Source organism: Echinops telfairi, unplaced genomic scaffold (assembly GCF_000313985.2).
Source record: "Echinops telfairi isolate 266 unplaced genomic scaffold, ASM31398v2 ScPeMD7_24;HRSCAF=84, whole genome shotgun sequence".
Classification (NCBI taxonomy): domain Eukaryota; kingdom Metazoa; phylum Chordata; class Mammalia; order Afrosoricida; family Tenrecidae; genus Echinops; species Echinops telfairi.
Window position 1 is genome coordinate 6,366,018 of NW_022103921.1, and position 17,419 is coordinate 6,383,436.

General features: G+C 43.4%; 1 pseudogene; it reads left to right on the forward strand.

Annotated features, from left to right (window-relative positions):
* The first annotated feature begins 1,813 nt into the window (after window positions 1–1,813).
* LOC101638414 lies at window positions 1,814–3,039 on the forward strand (annotated as a pseudogene).
* The last annotated feature ends 14,380 nt before the right edge of the window (window positions 3,040–17,419 follow it).

Below are 17,419 nucleotides of genomic sequence, written 5' to 3' on the forward strand. Positions count from 1 at the left end.
ATCACCAGAGAAGCTGGATGGATTATGGAGAAGAACGTGGCTTTAGGATCAGAGGAAAGACAACCTGCTGTATGCAGATGACACCACCTTGCTGGCTGGACGTGAGGAGGACCTGAAACCCTTGCTGGTGAAGATCAAGGATTACAGCCTCCCCTATGGATGACAAGTCAATGTAAAGAAAACCAAAATCCTCATAACTGGACCAAGAGGTGACATCGTGATAAATGGAGAAAAGATTGAAGTTGCCAAGGATTTCTTCTTGCTTGGATCCACGATCAATGCTCATGGAAGCGACAGTCAAGAGATCAGAGGATGATGCTGTGCATTACCTACGTCTTCTGCATATGACCCCTTTCGAGAGTTGAAAAGTAAGGATGCTACTTTGAGGACTGAGGTGCTGCCGGCCCAAGCCATGTATTTTCAATGACCTCATGTGCATAGGAAAGTTGGACATTGACTGATGAAGGCCAAAGAAGAATCGATGCATTAGAATGGTGGTGCTGGCAAAGAATATCGAAATACCATGCAATTCCGGAAGAACAAACCAAGCTGTCTTGGAAGGAGTTCAGACACAATGCTCCCTAGAGGCAGAGATGGGGAGACTTTGTCTCGCGTTCCTTGGACATGTTGTCGGGAGAGACCAATCCCTGGAGAAGGACATCATGCTTGGTAAAAGAGAGGGGCAGTACAAACAGAAGAAAGGCCTGGGCCAGATGGATGGATGCAGTGGCTGCAGCAATGGGCTCAAATGTAAGAACAAGTGTGAGGATGGTACAGGACCAGGAAGTGCTTCATTCCGTTGTGCATAAGAGTCGCTATGAGTCAGCATAGACTTAATAGCACCCAATAACAACATCATTTAATTAAACCTCTTAATCAACTTTATCACTGAAAGCATGCTAGCCTTATGTGAAAGATACTCTGGTCTATGTGTCGTCTTTGGGAAGTGGATGAATTTCTAGGAGAATATCTATAGTTGTTCTTTCTCCTCCCTGTCATAGTAATCCCTCCTGCACATGCTCCTAGATGCTGGACGGTCCATCTCCTGGGGCACCCAGGGAAGGCACCACAGGACCTTGATTCCCACTCCTAATGCAGCATTGTTGGGAATCCTCCATTTTTGCTAAATGCAATAATGCAGATCACAGCCCACCAATTCAACATGCCTGCTGTAGTGTCCCCTTATATTTGGGGCTTTCAACTACTGTATGCTGATGCACAAATTGCACTCATGAAGCGCGGGGTTGCACAGCAGATGATTGTACTTGCTGTCGTTAAGTGGTACACCTGTAAAACATTGAACTTGGTAAAGGTGCTTGATACACATGTATATATGTAGAACAGCAGCAGCGGCAGCCAAAAAGCCAAACTCAGTCCCATCCAGTCAATTCTGACTCATAGCACCCCGACAGGATGGCGAAGAACAGTTTCCATGGGTTTCTGAGACTCTAACTCTTTATAAGAGTAGAAAGTCTCATCTTTCTCCCATGGGGTAGCGGGTGGTTTTTGAACTGCTAATCTTGTTGTTAGGATCCCAGCATTTAGCCCATTACTCCAGCAGCAGCAGCAGCAACAATGACAGAGTAGGGGCTGAGACTATTATATACAACCAAAAAGGTCAAGGGATTCACTTCCTTGGTATGGAGGTTTGGGGTCCTGGTTTCATGAGACCTCCCAATTCATTGGCCACCTAATGTATTTAGTGCTTAAGTTCTACCTCCCAGTTCATTGGGATTCGGAAAAGCTTGCAAAACCCCCTCCAAGACATGGTATTGCTTGGCCTCTAGTCATATTCCCCTTGAGACACGGGAAGATGGAGACTGAGGAAGAGGAGGAGGCCTTGGAATGTGCGGCTGATTGCCTCCAGGGACGAAACTGAATATTTTGAGCAATGTTTCTGTAAGAGAATCCTTATCGCAAGGGAGAAAACGCAAGGATTTCAAGTTCACTTGTACTTCACTGGAGCCAAGGAAGCTGGATAAACCTCTAAAACGTATTTTCCTGTGGTAGCCTAAAAATGTAAATCAGAATATTTCCTGACCTCCTAAAACCAAATAATAGCTTGGCTTCATTAGTAAGCGTGGTTTCCTGGAGCATTCTGCTCTTCGGAGAACTATTTAGAGTGACCACAGCATCATATAGATGATACACGTGACAGAGCTCCAACAAGTCCACGGAAAAACGGAATGAACAGAAATGAAAATCTCCACCTCATCCTGGGAGAGCCATATCTGGATCCCAGCATCTACCTGGGAGTGTCGTGTCAGCACCGGAGGAAGACTCTAGCAACCGCCCTGCTCACTGGAAGCAAACAGGACTTGAAACTAAACTTACTAATGGCGATCTAAGGCCCTGCCACCGGAGGCCTACACGCTGCCGCCGTGTCTCTAGTGATCCCCGAGAAGTTCCAGCACATCTTGCGAGTCCTCAACACTAACATCGGTGGGCGACGGAAAATAGCCTCTGCCATCACGGCCATGAAGGATGTGGGGTGCAGCTACGCTTCTGTGGCGTTGCGGAAAGCAGACACCGACCTCGCCGAGAGAGCAGGAGTGCTCACCGAAGATGAGGTTGAGCGGGTGACCCCCAGCCTGCGGCATCCGCGGCAGGACTAGATTCCAGACTGGTTCTTGCATAGACAGGAAGATGCGAAGGATGGCAAATACAGCCGGGTCCTGGCCAACAGTCTGGACAACAAGCTCCGTGAAGTGGCTCCAACACTTCTGGGGCCTTCGAGTTCAAGGCCAGCACACCAAGACCACTGGCCGCCATGGCTGAACTGTTGGTGTGTCCAAGAAGAAATAAAGACTATCAACCTTGTCTATTCATAAATAGTTTATACACACACACACAATGATGATCTAAGATTGCCACGCTCAGTACTTAAATCTGTTATTGAGAACATATACCATGAAACATATACCAGTCCAGCCATTTTCTACATGTACAGAGCAAAGAGCAAATGTGAAAGAACTGAGGTGCAAAGGGGGGCTGCCATGTTTAGTTGGCAGGAAGGTCCTGGCTGGACTCCGGCCAGGCGTGGGCATCATGCAAGGACCCCAGGAGCTCTGACAGCCCAGCATGTGCAGCACTCAACTGCATGCCCACGGCCAGCGCTTCATGCTGCAGCCTCTCGGGAGAAAGGCCAGCAATCTGTCCCCGTAAGGACGACAACCAAGAAAGCCCCATTCGGCCATTGTGCTGTGTAGGCCATGGGGACACCATCAGCTGACCGTCACTCCAGGCCCTCCAGTAGTAACAACGACTAAGAGCAGCAAACTCTAGATGTGGGAGGCTCCTGAGGCCGCGGCAAGCGTTTGGACTTCACAGACGGAGAAAACATCTTTATCAATGTCAAGTCAGACAAAGGTTTTATTACTGAAATCTCCAATACTCTGATAGACAGCCTACAATAAGAAAAAAAAAACAAATAGTCCATTGAGGAGGTGGGCAAAAGGCCTGAGCAGAAGTTTCACAAGGGCAGAAATCTGAATGGCTAATGAACATATGAGAAAATGCTCCTGATCATTAGTCATAAGGGAAATGCAAATTAAAATAACTATGAGATACCACCTAACACCTTCAAAGATAGCCAATTCAAACTATCTGAAAGCAACAAATGTTAGAGAGGATGTGGGGAGATAGGAACTCTCATCCACTGCTGGTGGTATGTGCAGCCATGATAGAAATCAATTTGGCGATACCTAAAACAAATGGAAATCGAGCTACCATATGACCTAGCAATCCCCTACTGGGCATTGACCCAGAGGAAGTGAGAAATAGACCATGACCAGACATCCAATGTTCATTGTGGTGCATTCACCAGTGCAGCGTTGGAAACAACCGACATCTCCATCAATGGACGAATGGATTCGAAAACTCTGGTACATACATACAATGGAGCACTAGGCCTCCCTAAAAGGCAGTGATGAATGCGTGAAGCACATTGTCGCATGGGAAGAATCGGAGGAAATTATGCTAAGCGAAGTAAGCCAAGCACAAAAGGACAAGTACAACATGAATCCACTGAGGTAAGCTTAAAAAGCAAATGGGCCTAGGGGGAAAGCTACTAAATGCATACATTCCTGGGATGAGGTCCAGGATCACGGAGGGGCCAGGCCCAACCCAGGGATGAATATGGCAGCCAACTAAAAAGGAGGGGGAAAGAAAAGAAACAAAAGGTGAGGGTAGTGGGGGAACAGGGCACTAACCCACCCACGGGGAGGGTATAGTTTGTCTCCCACGGGAAAGCGAGAAAAGAGCAAGGCCTCGTCCAGGTGAGACAAGCTTTGAGGGCAACGTGCTAGCATGAAGCAGTGAACAGAGAAGACTGTAGATGACCAGGCCTTTCTTCCGAGCTGCTTCTGGGTGAACTCAGCATTCCTTTTCTGGTTAGCAGCCAAGCACATTGACTAATTGTAACACCCATGGAAAGTGGCTGCAATATTGGGTTCCAACACAACTACTACTGTGAGGTTGACAGAGGACCAGGCAGTGTTTGGTTCTGTTGTGCATTGCGTCCCTACCAGACAACCAACCAGAGGGCACCCATCAAGTGGGAAAATAAACCATTATCTATCTCTACCACAGGTGGCAGCATTGCTCCTAGCTCTACCCATCCTAATCCTCAGGCAAAGAAACTAGCGCACCTGTGTAGGGATGCAACCAACTCAATAGCAACTTTTAAAAAATCATTTTATTGGGGACTCATATAGCTCTTATTACAATACATCCATGCATACATACATCCAACCATTGTGTCAAGCACATTTGTTGCCATCATCATTCTCAAAACATTTTCTTTCTACTTGAGCCCTTGGTATCAGTTCCTCCTTTTTCCCCTTTCCTCCTTCACAAACCTTTGATAATTTATAAATTATTATTATGTTGTCATGCCTTATACTGACAGATGTCTTCCTTCACCCACTTTTCTGTTATCTGTCCCCCAGGGAGGGGTTATAGGTAGATCATTGTAATTGGTTCCCCCTTTCTCCCCGCACCTTTCCCTTACCCTCCTGGAATCACTACTCTCATTATTGGTCCAGAGGGGTTTATCTGTCCTGTGTTCCCTGTGTTTCCAGCTCTTATGTGTACCAGGGTACATGCTCTGGTCTAGCCAGATTTGTAAGGTAGAATTGGGATCATGATAGTGGGAGGGAGGAGAAGCATTTAGGAACTAGAGGAAAGCTGTATGTTTCATTGGTGCTATACTGCACCCTGACTGGTTCGTCTCCTCTCCATGACCCTTCTGTAAGGGGATGTCCAGTTGCCTACAGATGGACTTTGGGTCTCCACTCAGCACTCCCCCCCATTCAGAAAGGGTCACTATGAGTTCGGATCAGGTAGACAGCATACGCTAGTGAAGGCGCACACTTGCCCACTGTCCTCCTTCAACTTGCTCCCTCTGAGTGGCCAGTGGGTTTGAATGGCAACCCCACCCTGCAGCACTACCAGAGATCTTTTGACTTTAGCCCGGGGAAACGTATTTCTGACTTCTGGCTTTCAGAACTTTCAGAAAAATAAATTTGTGTTGATTTTTCAGCAGTAGCAATATAAAGGCAAAACAAGAGTTTGAATTTTGGAGGCATTACCCTTGAGAATTCAAATGCACTCTAACAGCATTGGTATACTGATTATTTTTCCTACCTGATAGTGAGATTTTAGTTAGAGCTGCAGGCTTTCCAGAAAGCATAGCGCTCTTGAAACATGTCAGCCATGAGTTCACAGGAAAGGGTTGGGGGAGGGTGCACACAAGGAGGTTCTGTGGCGGCGGCAAACAGTTTGTGGCCCCAGCTCCTTGCAACACAAGCCATCCTGTTTGATGCAAGCCTTTGATTCACGGTGCAAGGTATTGCAGGAGGGGCGGGCCCCTCCATTTGACCTACTTCTGTGTACGTACTTGAGCAGAGCATATTGAGGTGTGAGTACAGAAGTTTGAGAATCGCATAGAATGCGGCCATGCAGTGATGACTGTCACCAGCACCGAGTTTATGACCACGAAGCTGCTCCTGCTCTGTGGGACACAGACATGCTCAGAGGCTGTGCATCCGTCACAGGGTCTCTCACTCACGCCCTCGTGCTGACGCTGACGCTGACGCTGACATGCCGGTTATTGGCAACAGGATCAGAAGCAAGTGACGTTCTGGTTTCTCGGAGTAAAGAAGTTAATCCTTTTCTCTGGAAGAAGATACAGACGTGGAAGGACTGATACTTTCAACGTCTCCTTTTTCTGTTACAAGAATAAGTTAGCTAAGTAATGAAAAACATTGGTCCATGTTCAACCATTTCATGGGTTGCATATAATCAAGAACCAATGGGACTGAAGGAAGACGGTCAAGCTGTACTGAAGACAGTAGTGAAAAACGAGCTTCCAGGGATTCCTCCAGGAAATGACGGAGCACAAACAGAAATATTTCCATGAGCTGATGCAGCATTGGAAGAACTCACTTGGCTCTGCCAAGGATTTTGAAGACAGCTCCCTGGCTAAGCAGCTTGAAGAGATCTATCATTGTGCCCATTACAAAAAGGTTACCCAATAATCCAGGGCGGATGATCCCCTCAGGATCAGTGGTGTGAGTGGCGATACTGGGAGGGTAGAGGGAAGGGTCGTTGGAAAGAAGGAACTGATGACAAGGATCTACATGTGACCTCCTCCCTGGGGGATGGACAACAGAAAAGTGGGTGAAGGGAGACATCGGACAGGGCAAGATATGACAAAATAATAATTTATAAATTATCAAGGGCTCATGAGGGAGGGGGGAGCAGGGAGGGAGGGGAAAAATATGGATGCGAGGCTGGGGGCTTAAGTGGAGAGCAAATGCTTTGAGAATGATGAGGGCAATGAATGTACAAATGTGCTTTACACAATTGATGTATGTATGGATTGTGATTAGAGTCGTATGAGCCCCTAATAAAATGATTTTTTTAAAAAGATAACGGACCAGGGCTCAAGTAGAAAGCAAATGTTTTGAGAATGATGATGGCAACAAATGTACAAATATGCTTGACACAATGGATGTATATATGGATTGTGATAAGAATTGTACGAGCCCCCAATAAAATGATTTAAAGAAGAAAAAAAAGGGTTACCCAACAGGGTGTAGAAATTCTTGAACAATATCATCACTATCACTTGCAAGTAAAATGTTGCTGCAAGTAGTAAATAAAAAATAACAAGCCATATATCCACAGGGAAATACCAGAAATTCAAACCAGATTCAGAAGAGGATGTGGAATGAGGGATATCGTTGCTGATATCCGTTGGAACCAGGCTGGAAGGAGAGAATAATAGAAATATGTTCATTTTTGTTTCATTGTCTCCGCAAAGACATTCAACTGTGTGGGTCATAACAAACTATGGTAGCCTTGAGAAGAACGGGAATTCCAGAACACTTCATTGTGCTAGAATCTGAACATAGATCAAGAGGTAGTCCTTCCAACCAAGCAATGGAATACTGCATGGTTTGAGATTATGAAAGATGTGCATCAGGGTTGGGTCCTCTCATCGTATTTCTTCGATTTATATACTGAGCAAACAATGTGAGACTATATGCAAAAATACTGCAGCATCAGGATTCGTGGAAGCCTTATTAACAAACTGCGATGTACCTCATACAGACGACACAGCCTTGCTTGCTGGAAGAGCGGAGGACTTGCACTTGCTGATTAAAATCAAAGACCGAAACCTGAGGATGGATTGCAATTCGGTGAAAAGAAAACAAAAGTCCTCACACTGGACTAATTGTCAACATCATGGTAAACAGAAAAAGACTGAGCCTGTCGAGAATTTCATTCTCCATGGACCCAGCATCAATGTGCATGCAAGCAGTAGGCAGATATCAAATGACATATTGCCTTGGGCAAACCTTCCTGACAGGCCCTCTTTGAAATGCTAGCGAGCAAAGCTGTCACTTTGAAGACTAATGCATCGCTGCCCCAAACCTTGGTATTTTGAATCACCTCATATGCACATGGAAGCTGGCAATGAAAAAAGAAGGGCTGGAGACGCATGGATGCAGTTGAATGATGATGTTGGTGGAGAATATGGAAGTACGAGACAAGCTATCAAATCTGTCTTGGAGGAAATATGACCAGGATGATCGCTAGAAGTGAAGATGGTAAGATTTTTGTCTCACATACTTTGAACATGTTGTCAGGAGACACCAGTCCTGGAAAATGGCATGATAAAGTCATGTTGGTCAAGGTCATTTGGTAAGGGTCAATAAAATGGAAGACCTTTCAGGAGGTAGATTGACGCATGGGCTACAACAAAGTCGCTCAACCCTAACAATTGTGACGGTGGCATGGGACCGGCAGCGTTTCCTTCTGTTGTACACAGAGCGGTTGTGAGTCAGAGCCAACCCGACTGCACCTCTTAACAATGCAACGTCATAAGGAAATGTGAAAATGAAGTATCTCATGAAAGTATCAGCAGAAATGCCGGCCAGGATATGTGGAGCAGCGTTTGGAATGCTCAGACGTCGCTGGTGGTACAACCACTAGGGAAATCGGTATGATACTTCCTTGAAAAATGTCAGTACAATGACTTCATGATCCTGCGAGCCCTCTACTGCGTCCATATCTTGAAGAAATAAAGAACATCACATTGACAGACATATGCATCGGTTTGTTTATTGCAGCAATGTCCATAAGAGCAAAAAGATGGAAACAAGCAAAAAAAAGAAACCCTGGCACAGTCATACACTGGAATATGATACTTCAACAACAACCACAACAAAACAATGACAACTCTGTTAAACCCTGCAAGACACGGACACAATTCAAAAACTCGATGTTGATTCAGAGTGACCACCCAGGTGAGTTTCCAAGATTGGAACTGGTTATGGGAGTAGAGAGCCCTGTCTTCCTCGGGAGGAATGACTTGTGGTTTCAAACTCCTGGACCATGTGGTTCACAGCCCAACCCGTCACCACTACACCACTAGGGCTCCAGAGAACGCACTCCTTAGCAAATTGAGTCAATCTTATAAAGATACGTTTGCAATGACATCAATAGTATAAGAGAAAGCAAAGTAAAAGAAGAGTGGTTTTCACACCGAAGGATAAGACTGAAGACTATGAGGCAGCGTGGGACAGGGGCAGGGACGGGGAGAGGGGACATTCATGGGGAGTTTAATGACCGATTTAATTCAACAAAATGGGCTGTGCAACTACACGGGATGTGTTTTTCTTTAAAAACCAAAGTAAAATATTGGTGGGTTGTTTTTTTATGGAGAGTGGAGGCTTACAGCCTTCAAAAACCCTTCAGAATCTGTACCCCTCAGATCTAAACATTGGTCGAGTGGTTGTAAACGGAGGAAACGTAAAACCGAAGTGGACTCGGATTCTTTCGTAACAGATCAAACCAAAAGAGAAAAAGAAAAACAGGCAACAGACAGGAGGGAATAACTGCCAAGCCACATAAAGATTGTCCTGGTGCAGAAGCCCAGAGGGGAGGGGCTTCCTCCGCACCAATAGAAAGGGAAGTCTCTTTCTACATGCAGACTCTCTGAAGGGAGAGAAAATAAATTGGGTTGTGAAGAATGAACCGCATGTGCTCAGCAATTGTTTGGGGGAAATTGTCGATAAAAAATAAAAACCGTTCACTTCTATATCCAACATTTCATTTCTTTTAATGAATAATGGCTGTTGAACTTTAATAATTCCTTTTCTATTTCTATCGAGAAAGCAATATAGTTTAAAGACTTGAATCACTAAATGGGATAACCTAAATGATTGCATATATAGTTCAAAGCCAATGGTGATTTCCATCTTTAAAATGGTCATGGCAAATGTTGGTACTCCCCCCACCCCCCCAAAAAATTATGACAACATCAAATCAGAGAAACTCAGGGCATCGATAACCTCTTGGGCTTGAGTGATCCCAAACCTGCTTTAGTCAGAAGGTTAGCTGGCTGTCCTTGTGTCTAAGGAGCCTTCTGTCCGTACTTAAAGACACATTGGTAGGTTCTTTTAGGCAACACGTCTGTTGATCTCTTGACTACGCTTAGATTTTGGATTCAAGCAAGATGAAATCCTTGACAACTTCAACTTTTTCTCTGTTTATCATGAGGTTAGCCATTAGTCCAGTGGTGATTACTTTTGGTTTCTTTATGTTGAGTTGTAATCTATACTGTAGGCTGCAATCCTTGATGTTTATCAGCAAGTGCTTTAAGTCCTCCTCTATCAGCAAGCCAGGTTGTAGCATTGGAATGTAACAGGGTCTTGATAAGGCTTCCTCCAATGCTCATACTGCATTCTTTGACATATAATCCAGCTACTTTAATTATTTGCTCAGCATATAGATTTAATAAGTACAGAGAAAAGATACAACTCTGATGCACACCTTTTCTGATTTTAAACCATGTAGGATTCCCTGTTCTGTTCACACTACTGCCTATTGATCCATGTACAAGTTCTGCACGAGCACGGTGAAGTGTTCTGGAATTCCATTCTTCTCATTACTATCCAGAGGTTTCTATGGTCCACACAGTCGAATGCCTTTTAATGTTCAACAAAGCAAAAGCAAACATCTTTCTGGTATTCTCTGCTTTCAGCCAAGGTCCGTCTGATCTCAGCAATAATATCCCTTGTTCCGCGTCCGGAGTCTCTTCAACCTGTGCTGGAATATCTTCAGCAAAATTTTGCTTGCATGTGATATCAGTGATATTGTTTTATGTTTTTGAAAGTTCTGTTCGGTCACTTTTCTTCTGAATGGGCACAGACATGGGTTTCTTCCAATTAATTGGGCATGGAGCTGTCTTCATTCGCTTTTTGAAGGATTTCAGCTGGTATTTTTAAAAATCATTTTATTAGGGTCTCATACAACTGCTATCACAATCCATACATACATCGTGTCAAGCACATTTGTACTCTTGTTTCCATCATCATTCTCAAAACATTTGCTCTCCACTTAAGCCCCTGGGATCAGCTCCTCATTTTCCCCATTCCCTCCCCACTCCCCCCTCCCTCATGAACCCTTTATAAATAATTGTTTTGTCATATCTTACACTGTCCGGCGTCTCCCTTCACCCACTTTTCTGTTGTCCGTCCCCCAGGGAGGAGGTTATATGTAGATCCCTGTAATCGGTTCCCTCTTTCTACCCCACCTTCCCTCCACCCTGCCAGTATCACCACTCTCACCACTGGTCCTGAAGGGATCATCCGCCCTGGATTCCCTGTGTTTCCAGTTCCTATCTGTACCAGTGTACATCGTCTGGTCTAGCCAGACTTGTAAGGTAGAATTGGGATCATGATAGTTGGGAAGCATTTAGGAACTAGAGGAAAGTTGTATGTTTCATCATTGCTAAACTGCACCCTGACTGGCCTGGAGCCTTGTTTTTGGCGAATGCCTTCACTGCAGGTTGGACTTCTTCCTTCAGTTCCTCTGGTTCTTGCTCATCTGCTACCTCTTGAAATGATCGAATGCCAACTGGTTCTTTTTGGAACAGCGACCCTCTGTTTTATTTCCATTTTCTCTGGCTGCTTCCTGCATCATTCAATAGTTTGCCCATAGAATCTTTCAATATTGCAACTCAAGGCTGAATGTTTTCTTTAGTTCTTTAAGTTTGAGAAAGACCATGTGCTTTCTTTTTGGTTTTCTAACTCTCGGTCTTTGCACATTTCTTTATAATATTTTACTTGGGCTTCTGGAGCTGCCCTTTGAAATTTTCACGTCAACTTTTGACTTACCTTCATATTATACACTGTATCCACGAAGGACTACAAATAGTCATAATTTCATTTGCTGTATTAGGACTATTGACTTCAGCATTTATTCCATTTGCCTTGGCTTCAGAATCTTTTCTGACATCCACTTTGATCTTTTCTTTTTGTCCTGTCTTTTAAAATAAACTTTTGCTTTTTGTCATGCAGAGGTTCTTGATGTCCTCCCACAGTTTATCAGGTCTTCATTAGTCATTAGTGTTGAATGCTTCACGTCTGTCCTTGAGATGCTCTCAAAACTCAGGAGGGAGGAGCGCATGTTCAAGGTTATCTTTTGTCTCTCGTGGACCTGTTTCAATTGTTTTCAGCTTCAACCTGAACTTACCTATGAGCAATTGGTGGTCTGGTTCACAGCTGGTCCCTGGCCTGGTTAGAGTGAGCATCTCCATGTTCACTTTCTACAGATGTAGTCAATGTAATTTTTGTGTACTCCATCTGGAGAAGGCCACGTGCAGACGCACTGTTTTTGTTGTTGAAAAAGGTATTTTCTGTGAAGAAGTCATTGGCCCCCAAATTTTATCATGCGATCTCCAGCTTCATTTCTATCACCCAGACCACATTTTCCAACTACTGTTTCCTCTTTTGTTTCCAATTTTGCATTCCAGTCATTAATAATTATCAATTCATCTTGATTGCACATTTGCTATCAATTCAGACTGAGGAATTGGTAGACTTCTTCAATTTCTTCATCAATAGCTTTAGCGGTTGGTGCATACATTTGAATAATAGTTGTAGCGATTGAATTTCCTTGTAGTTGAATAGTTATTATCTTATCACAGGCAGCATTGGACTTCAAGATCTGTTTGGAAATGTCTTTTTTTGCCAGTGAATGCAACACCATTCCTCTTGAATCTGTCATTCTGGGCCTAGTATATGATTTGATTTTCTGATGCAAAATGGTCAATACCATTCCATTTCAGCTGATTAATGCCTACAATATTGATCTTTATGCATTCCATTTAATTTTTGGCAACCTCCAAATTTCCTAGATTTATGCTCCATGCATTCTAAGTTCCAATCATTAGCTGATATTTTCTACTGTTTCTTCTCCTTTTGAGTCGTGCCTATGAGCAACTGAAGGTCCCAAAGGTCTTATTCTCACAGGTTTTACTCCATCCATGTCCTTATGGTGGACTCTCCTTTGTGAAGGCCTTCCAACTTGAGGGGCTTATCTCTGGCACCATTTCTAACAATGCTCTGATTCTATTCATGGGGTTTTCAGTATCTGACAATATTTTGATGTTATCCATAAGGTTTTCAGCGTCTAATTCTTCTGAAGTGCATAATCCATTCCTTATATAGTCTACTTAACCTGGAAGGTCTACTGAAACATATTCGCTTTGGGTGACCTGACAGTATTTGAAAATACCAATAACATAGCTTCCTAATTCATGGCAACACATAAGCTACCACAACATGTGTGGCAATTACATAATCTCCTGTCAAACTTGTGAAGGGGTGGAGTCTAGCCTGTCAATCAGGCCATAGCCAAGGTGGCCTCTGTGTGAGTATGGTCTTCTCCTGAGGATTCTGGGAACTCCTGTATTTCTGCTTGGAGGCGGGAGACACTCTTTCTACTCACTCCCTATGAAACGTTCTTGCTGACAAAAACATATGGACCTACACTCATGCCCTGGAGCTAGAGGAGACACATGGAGACCTCTGCCAGTGCTGAGCTGCTTCCACTGCCACTGGATCCACAATACTTTCCACCCACTGGCCTGTGATCTTCCTGTATTCAACATCATTGCATGTTTTGCCTGAGTCTGAAAAGGAATTTATAGATTGGTTATTGGACATATGGGCTATTATTGGACTTATGGACTTGATATGGACTGGGCCAGGATGTTTCTCAATATATAACTGCTTTTTTATATAAAATTTTTTCTTATACACATATGTGTATCTATGAATTTGTTTCTCTAGTGAACCCGGACTAACACAGTATGACAAACTGACAGACAAGTGATAGAGGGAAGGGTTAAAGAGATGGAAATACCATTTCAGAAGTATGTAAAACTATATGAGGGATATTTTAAAGAATAAAAGCATACATTTTAATCTTTTTGTTTAATAAAGATTTCTGTGACTTTTTTAGTTTCTCCTTTTGACTTACCTTCATATTATACACTGTATCCACGAAGGACTACAAATAGTCATAATTTCATTTGCTCTATTAGGAGAGATAAGGGCAGGAGACAGTCTAATAAGCACTATTGTCATAATGGAAAGGATATAGTTGGAATCTAAATACAGGGACATTTAAGGTTTTGATTGAGATTTGCCAAAGGGATACACATACTGTACATCATTGTGAGTCTCTTTCTTGGTTCATTGCCAAACAGAGTGAAAAATGAAATTGGGAAATTTCAATTAAGTAGTTCTTTTTCTACGATGCATAATTTTGCAAAGAAGTTTGAATAAGGTTTCAAGGACTGTCTTTTCTCATGCTTTCTGGGCCAAGCGAATCAGCTAGGGTCACTTGAAAATTTTATGTCTGAGCAGATATTTCCCAATTAGATAATGACTTTTTGCAACTGTGTCTGTATCTGGCCCGGGTCATATGGAGACAGGAGGCTATTGATCGGCTGCTTGAGCCAAATTTTGCATTACTATAAATGACTTGGGAAAATCTCGTACTTTAGTACCCTGCTCCTTAAATTAAAAGCATATGACTAAAGCAAGACTGACCCAGGGATCATTAAGTGCAATTAATGTGCATCTCTTTTTAGAAGAAATCATTTATACAACCTGTAAGACCCAGGAAATTGAGCTATTAGGAGAAAAATCAAAGGCAGAAAATCGAGCTTTTAAAGGAAGAAAATCAACCTATTATTTGTACAGCATTTAGTAAGTCCTTTTCGTGGTTTCCACAGAACTTAAAAAAATTATGGTAAGTGACTTGGCTCTGTTCCAAAATATATGCCAATTTCTTCCATGAAGTTTCAGCTAAAGGAAAATCTAGTCATAATAGGCTTCTGTATGCACCTCTTCTGCAGAATTGCCTAACATCATCCTTCTGTACTTGACACACAGTGAAGATTCAAATGATTAAGCTTTCCAGGAATCAAATAAAATCAGCAAGTTTCTTTATAAACGTGGTTAAGGAGACCAGCCTTTCATGAGTTGTCCCACCGGAGTGGTTTTCTTGTTGCTTGATAATGGAAACTATGTCAGCAGGTTCCCTCGGAGAACGTGTTTCAGAGCGTTCAGACTAAGACAACCTAGGAAGAAAAGTCTGATGCTATATTTCAAAAAATTAGCCAGTGAAAACTTTAAGGATAATCTTTGATTATAAAGATGGTGGAGGAACTGGCAATTATTTTTGCCCCCCCCCCCAATAGTTTTATTGATTTTAAATTCATATATCATATGCTTCCATAGCTATGTTGCTTTAAAAAAGAGTTGTATGAATTGATGTATGGATTGTTATAAGAGCTGTAAGAGCCCCTAATAAGATGATTTTTAAAAAGAGTTGTATATACATCATCACAATCAGCTTTAGTGCACTCTCCCCGCTCCTATGTGCTCAACCTCCCCCACTCATCTCCGATAAGCTGTTACATCAGTCATTGTCTCTATGCATCTGCTTTTTCTATGCTTTATAAACTGGGATAATTAAAATTAAAAACAGAAACTGGGAAGATTAAAATTAAAAAAACAAATTAAAACAAAACAGAAAGAATGGAGGGTGAGGGTTGCAGAGAGCAAAAGACCAATGGCAATGTTAAATAAGCCAAAGAGAAATTTTCTGTCTTGGAACAAGTGAGAAATGTTCAAACCTAGAGCAAATTCAGAATGGGTCAAGAAGGAGGTCAACTGACCAGGTATGATGTTATGCTATAGTCCCCTCCAGGATATTCAGGTTTACAATCACCTCTGTCTGATATTAAAGTTGTCGGTGTTCCTTGGCTGGTGTCGGAGGGGATCCGCCAGAGGCTTGCTCCCAATAGCCCTCTGCAGATTGATTTTGGACTCCCACTGTCTGTGTTAGTCTGGGTACTTTAGAGAAACAAATCCACAGAAACTCATGTATAAGAGAGAGCTTTATATAAAGGGTAAGTGCACATCAAGAAAACATCCCAACCCAGTGCTGCCCAAGCCCACAAGTCCAACATTAACCCATATGTCCGACACCAATCCACAAAGTCCTCTTCCATCTCACAAAACACATGCAATGATGCCGACTGCAGGAGGAAAGCCGAGTCAGTGAATGTGTAAGCATCTCAGCGCTGGTAGGGGTCTCCACACGGGTGCTCCAGCACCCAGGGCTGCATCGGGGTAGGTCCATGTGGCTTCTCCTCAGGGATGTCTTGCAGGAAGTGAGCCTTGCCAGCTGAAGCAGGGAACTGGCTAAGGCAGCTGCACCCTGGTGCGACCATCAGAAAGCAAGAGACCCGAGAACTTGAAAGGCGAGGCTCTCCGCCCTTCAATTAACCCCACATGTGTTTATCGTCCAGGTTGGCAATAAACTAACCACCTCACTGTCCTCTACAGCTTTCTATAAATTGGGTGTTCCCATTTTAAACTCTGATACCTTTCCCTTCATCATATTTGGACTTTGTTATTTGTCATTTTTGGATCACAGAGGATGGCATGCTTCTACCCTGTAGGCTTAGTTGATGCCTCTCTAAGAAGGCTGCTTGTTTGGATACAAGCCTTGAAGACCTCAGACACTATTCCAACTGGTAGACAGGCACCAACTGCTTTATTTCCTTTCTCATTTTTTTTTTGCTGGGAATCTGATAGAAGGACATAAAGATAGTAAATATATGGTTGTTCTGGGTCCCCTTTGTGTAAATGCCAGCTAAGTCAGGGATCATCTCCCAGAGGCCACACTAGAAGAACTCAAGGTGGAAACCACACTGAATGAACTGAGCCCTGGGGCTTAGACGGAAATTCTCTGATGAGAGAAGAAACAGATGACAGTCACTCCAAGACTGTGGAGCTGGCGCTTGTGGGAACCGGCAGTGCTTTGTTCGGTATAAGGATGGCATGAGTGGAAGTATTTCCTCTTCCTCATTACTTCGTTTCTGGGGAAGAGCTTGTATAGGATTGGTATCCAGTCATTTGGTGTGTCCATGGAGTAATGTTAGACGGCAGGAACGGATCCATCTTTTCCCTCTCTCCCAAGCATGGGAAACTGACCCAGCTGAGGTGAGGCCTCCTCTGGTGAAACGGTCTTTAAGATGAACAAAGAAGACAGTGGTGTCTGGCACCTGGTTCATGAGATCTAGGCAGACACTTTACATGGTTATCTGGAAACTGGAATAGCAGACAAGATAACTTGAGAATGGAAGCCTGTTTACTTTTATAACAGCGGTATCGTACGATTATTTGTCCTTTTGTGATGGGCTAATTTCACTTAGCATAATGGTTTCCAGGACAACCTGCTTTGTAGGGATGCACAGCATGCCATTGTGCGTGCCAGTGCCAGAGGGTCTTTATCCGTTTTCCTGCCGATGGGCATTTGTACTATTTCCAGCTTCTTGCTGTTGTCAACTGTACCGCAGTGAACCTGGGAAAGCATACATCTGTCCGTGTTCTTTCCTTGTTTCTTTGGAGTGTATGCCCAGTAGGGTGTTGCAGGGTCAGATGGGATTTCTTTTTTTTTTTTTTTAACATTTTATTAGGGGCTCATACAACTGTTATCCCAATCCATACACACATCAATTGTGTAAAGCGCATTTGTACAT